We start from the raw sequence: 5,333 nt of genomic DNA on the forward strand, positions 1-5,333 counted from the left end.
TCAGAAATAACTTGTTTCATATTCGGGCTCTGTCATTTATTGGCTGGCTGTATGACCTTGGACAAGTCACTTTCCCTCTCTGAGCCTTGGTTTTCTCATCTGCAAAATGGAGATTATAGTGCCTGTCTTACAAGGCTGCAATGAAGATTAAAAAGCAGTATATTAGGGAAGCAGTTGGTTTAGTTTCCATCCCACAGGGCACCATGGAGTCTTAGACTTTGGAAGCCTCCCACCCACCACTGAGATCCAAACCTCTCCTGGGGTGCTGTATGGTGTGAGCTCTGGTGCCAGACTTTTTGGGCTTATTACATCATGTATCTGAGCCCCAGTTTCCTCATCTGCTTAGTGGAGATAATAACAGGACCTACTTCCTAGGACTGTCTTGAGGGTTAATTGAGATGATCCAAGCAGTTAGTTCTGTTAACTTTCATTATTGCTGCCATCATAGGAACTAGGAGGTCAGCAGTGTAAAGAATCTCTGCTCCCTGCCTTGGAGCTTGACCATAAAAGGCGTGTCTGCCTGACCAGGGTCCTGGACTCTTAGCATCAAAGACTTGAGCCTTCAGGGCCTTCAGTGGGGAATTCGAGACTGGTGAGCTGGGCAGTTCCCCTCCCTCCTTCCTTTTCCCTTCCCCCTCTATTGTCCCTTGAGAGTCAACTGTTTTCCTCTGGAAGCTCTGCCCTGAGGTTGGTGGGGAGCCAGGCTTGTGTGTGTGTCTGGGAGGACAATTCCTGAGCCACAGAGGCGAGGCATCAGCTGACCAGAGTGGAGGGAGAAGAGCATTCCTCCAGCTACAGGGTTCCTGTGGGTGTGCTGACAGGGACACAGCTGATTGGCACTGCCCACAGCGTGTGATCTCCCCCCCCCCCCGCTGTTTTCTTTGGCTCTATATCCTTCTTACTTCTCTGCTAGCCCCCTCTTATTCCATACACATCACCCCTCTCCTCTTCCCTTCTCATTATAACCACAGAAAATAGTCCCCAGGGGAGGAACTCTGTATCAGGGCTCTTTCTCATCAAGTTTGTCTGGGGCTCATTAAGTCTTTTTTAAGCAGGGCAGTACGTGGGGGGACTTTTAAAGATCTGGCTTCAGGCTCTGGTCCTGGGAAAGGAGGCTCACCCTCCCCTGGTCCCTAGTCTCCTGCCTGATCCCTCCCCCTTCCTTTCTTACCATAGAGAGAAGTTCCAAAAGCCAAGTAGATTGTAGTTCTCATTTATCTCAAGTGCTCACCCCCATATTTCTCAGGTTGCTCTGCAATCCTTGAGCAGCCATACTTTAAAAATACCAATGAGTCTATAATGCTCTATTTCCTTCCCACTTTCTTCCGTCCTTCTGTCTCTCTTCCATATACTTACTGAGTATCATGTGTATGTCACACCCTTGGTTCATTTTATTTTTTACTTGTGTCTCCCCTATTTTGACACTTATAACTCTAAAGCTATTTGATTGATGCCTGTGTTCCAAGATAATTACAACTCATATGTATTTTTTATTTTATTATTTTATTTTTGTATCCAAAATGTGTTTATTGGGATGGTTCCCCACTCGTCTTAATTGGAGGTGCTTTTAGTCCTGCTTCCTTCTGAAGGAGCATCCCTCTGTAAGCCTTGCTTTTCCTCCTGTTGGCTGACAGAACAGCAGAGCAACCAACACACAAAACTACCCTTTGTGCATGGCTAAAGACGGGGTGACTTTATGGCGTCCTGGGCATTTCACATCCATGAAGTAGGAATTGGGGCTCTGCACCAGGTGCTTCTTCTTGTGTTTCCTCTTCCCCTCTTCTGGAGAGGGGTGAAGGAGATCCTTAGTGGGAGGAGAGGCATGTTGTTGTGGGGAAGTCATCACTGCCGGAAAAATATTGTATTTTTAAAATTCTCACCTGAGGATATTTTTTCAATTGCTTTTAAGAGAGACAGTGGAAGGGAGAGAAACATTGATGTGAGAGACACATCAACTGGTTGCCTCCTGCACGCACCTTGGCCAGGGCTGGGATGGGGCCTGCGAGGGAGGTATGTGCCCTTGGTCGGAATCGTACCCGGGACCCTTCAGTCTGTGGGCTGATGCTCTAACCACTGAGCAAAACCAGCTAGGGCTCATATGTGTATATATATATATATATATACATATTTTAAAATATATCTTTATTGATTTCAGAGAGAGGAAAGGAGAGGGAGAGAGGGAGATAGAAACATCAATGATTTGAGAGTCATTGATCGGCTGCAGCCCACAACCCGGGCATGTGCTCTGACCGGGAATCGAACCCCGATCGCCTGGATCCTAGGTTGACCCTCTACCACTGAGCCACGCCCGGCCGGGCTCATATGTATTTTTCAACTACTTCTTTATTGATTTCAGAGAGAGGAAGGGAGAGGGAGAGAGAGAGGAACATCAATGATGAGAGAATCATTAGTTGGCTGCCTCCTTGACACCTCCTACTGGAGATTGAGCCTGAATGTGCCCAGACTGGGAGTGGAACTGTGACCTCCAGGTTCATGGGTTGACGCTCAACCACTGAGCCACAGCAGCCAGGCCCAACTCATATTTTTTGAATGCTTCCTATGTTTAGGAATTATGCTAAACAGTTAGCCAGTATTATTTTATTTATTCCTCATAATAATCTCTGGGATAGTAATTTTAATATAGTATTCCCACTTTATAGATTATGAAATGGAAGCTTAGGGGTTAAATAAGTCACCCAGGGCCACACGGAGAGAAAGCGGCACAGTGAGTCCTAGCTGGTGTGGCCAAGTAGTTAGAGCATCAGCCCTCACACTGAAGGGTTGCTGGTTCAGTTCTGGGTCAAGGGCATGTACCTGGGTTGCAGGCCTAATCACCGACACGTGCGGGAGGCAGCCAATCAATGCGTCTCTCTTATATCAGTGTTTCTCTTTCTCTTTCTCTCTCTTCCTCCCCCCTCCCTCCCTTCTACTCTGTCTAAATAGCAATGGAAAAAATAATCCTCAGGTGAGGATTAACAGAACAACAAAAAGCAAACTAACTAAAAAGAAAGTGGCACAGTGAGATTTGAACACAGAAAATAAAAAACCAAAACCCATGCTCTTTTTTTTTTTTTTAAATCCTTACCAGAGGATATGTTTTGATTGATTTTCAGAGAGGAAGTGAGAGAGAGAGAGAGGGAAATATTGATGGGTTGCTTTTTGGTGTACTGGAGGATACTCCAACCAACTGACTCACCCAGCCAGGGCCAAAACCCATACTCTTTTTTTTTTTTAAATATACCTTTATTGATTTCAGAGAGAGGGAGAGAGAGAGAGAGATAGAAACAGCTGCCTCCTGCATGTCCCTGACTGGGGAGGGAACCTGCAACCTGGGCGTGTGCCCTGACTGGGAAGCGAACCACGATCTCCTGGATCCTAGGTCGAAGCTGAACATGCCCGGCCAGGCAAAATCCGTACTCTTAACTACCATGAAATTCTGCCTCCCAGTGGACTGTATGTTATGTAAGGCAAGATCCTGTCTATCTTGTTTATAACTGAATTTCTACATCTAGCACTGTGTCTGGCACATAGTGGATATTCAATAAATATTGTTGAATGAATGAATGGATTGTAAACTCAGTCCTTGCTGCTATGTGGCCTGCAGAAAAGATGAGCCAGAGGGATATAGGTTTGGGAGCCAGATAAATCCAGGTTAGGATAGGATCTTTTCTTACTAGTGGTGTGCCTCAATTTCTTTGTCTATAAAATGGGAATACTATACAGGCTGCCCAGGATTTATGTGAGGTTTAAATGACAATGTATATAAATCAGCCAGCTCATGTGGCAACATATAACAAACTGAATAAATGGCATCTATGTATTACATGTGCATGTGCATATAACACATATATGTATTATATAGGTGGCTTTGGGAGGTTTTTAGTGGTATAGAACCATTCCTCTATTGTTGCATACTTGGGTTCATCTCTGGTTATTTGCAAACATAAGTTTGCTGCAAATAATTTGCATATATATCTGTTTTCTTGTGAGTTTTTCTTTCTTGATAGTATCTTTTATGGATGATGCTACCTGAAGTTGCAGGGAGTTTGCATGCTGATGTGGCCCTCACTGTTTATTGCCCAACACATTCCAGCTAGGAGTGGAATACAGAGACAGGAGATATGAGGGCTGGTTTATGTGTGCAGATGTGGTGGGATTTTTCTGATACCACTATGTCTCACATCTATATTTGGCAGCTGTCAAGCAGAGTGGGTCAGTCTCCAGGCACTGGTGTAAAATAGGCCTGGGTTTGAATCTCAGCTTTGTTCCACTCACAAATGTGTGACCTGGGCCAATTAGAACTTCTCAATACAGATTTTCATAGTTGCTCTGTAAGGTTACTGTAAAGATGAGATAACACATGAAAAATATTGATTTAGGCCTGGCCAGTAGTAAACATTCAATAAATGAAAAATGATGATATTGATTCCATAGGGATTTACAGTTTTCAACATGTCTCCACATAGATTTAATCCTGACACAAGCCGTGTGAGATGGACATTATTGTGACTCCCATTTCACAGATGAGGAAATTGAGGCTTAGAGGAGTGAAGTGATGACATGGAGCTAACAGTGCTGAGCAGGGATCCCAAACCAGGTCTCCAGACGTCCAGCCCTCTTCCCTCACACCGGGAGTAGTTCTGGGTTCTATCCAGGCAGGTCTCTCAGTGTGGGACTTCAGGCTTTTCCGTATTCGCCCGGGAACAGAACAGGGAGTTGATCTTCTAAACGCCCTTGGAAGTGGGGGACTGGGTCCACCTCCTCGCTGAACGCGAAGCAGAGCCGCGGCGCTCTCACCCTAGTAGGCGTGGCCTGTAAGCCAGGAGCCACGCCCACCCAAGCCACGCCCACAGACCCAAAAACCAAAGCTCGGGCCCAGAGCGGGGAACCAGCTCCCTCCAAATCTCCTGCACTAGCAACCAAGCTCGCGGCTCGGTACCGACCTCTTACCCTCCAGACCTGTCCCCGAGGCCAGCGCTCTACCGTGGGCAGCCCTCCCCAAAGCGCAGAGCCTCGCCCAGGATTCACGTCCCTTCCCGCGTCCCTCGGTGCCGAGCTGCGGTCCCGGAGCCCACGGCCGTGCCCAGCACGGCGTCTGCTCCACAGGACCCTAGGGCTCCGGTCCCCGCAGAAGGCTCGCCCTCTTCGTGGCCCCGCCACGCTCCCGCACCGCACCGGCCCCTCGCCCCGACGCCCTGTGGCCCCACGCCCCGAAACCGCACACCTGAGCGTCTCGGGAGACTGGGCCCCTCGCCCACGGCCGCGCCCCTCGCCGCTAGCCACGCCTCGCTGGCCCCCCGCCCCTGGAGGCTCCACCCCCAGCGGCCGGGGGT

General features: G+C 47.9%; 1 pseudogene across 1 annotated transcript; it reads right to left on the reverse strand.

The window, feature by feature from the left end:
* Window positions 1-1,567: 1,567 nt before the first annotated feature.
* On the reverse strand, window positions 1,568-1,843 carry LOC308562326 (small ribosomal subunit protein eS27 pseudogene; annotated as a pseudogene). The gene has a single exon. The product of its transcript is annotated as a small ribosomal subunit protein eS27 pseudogene (transcript).
* Window positions 1,844-5,333: the final 3,490 nt, after the last annotated feature.

Source organism: Miniopterus schreibersii (genome assembly GCF_964146895.1).
Source record: "Miniopterus schreibersii genome assembly, chromosome: 10".
NCBI lineage: Eukaryota > Metazoa > Chordata > Mammalia > Chiroptera > Miniopteridae > Miniopterus > Miniopterus schreibersii.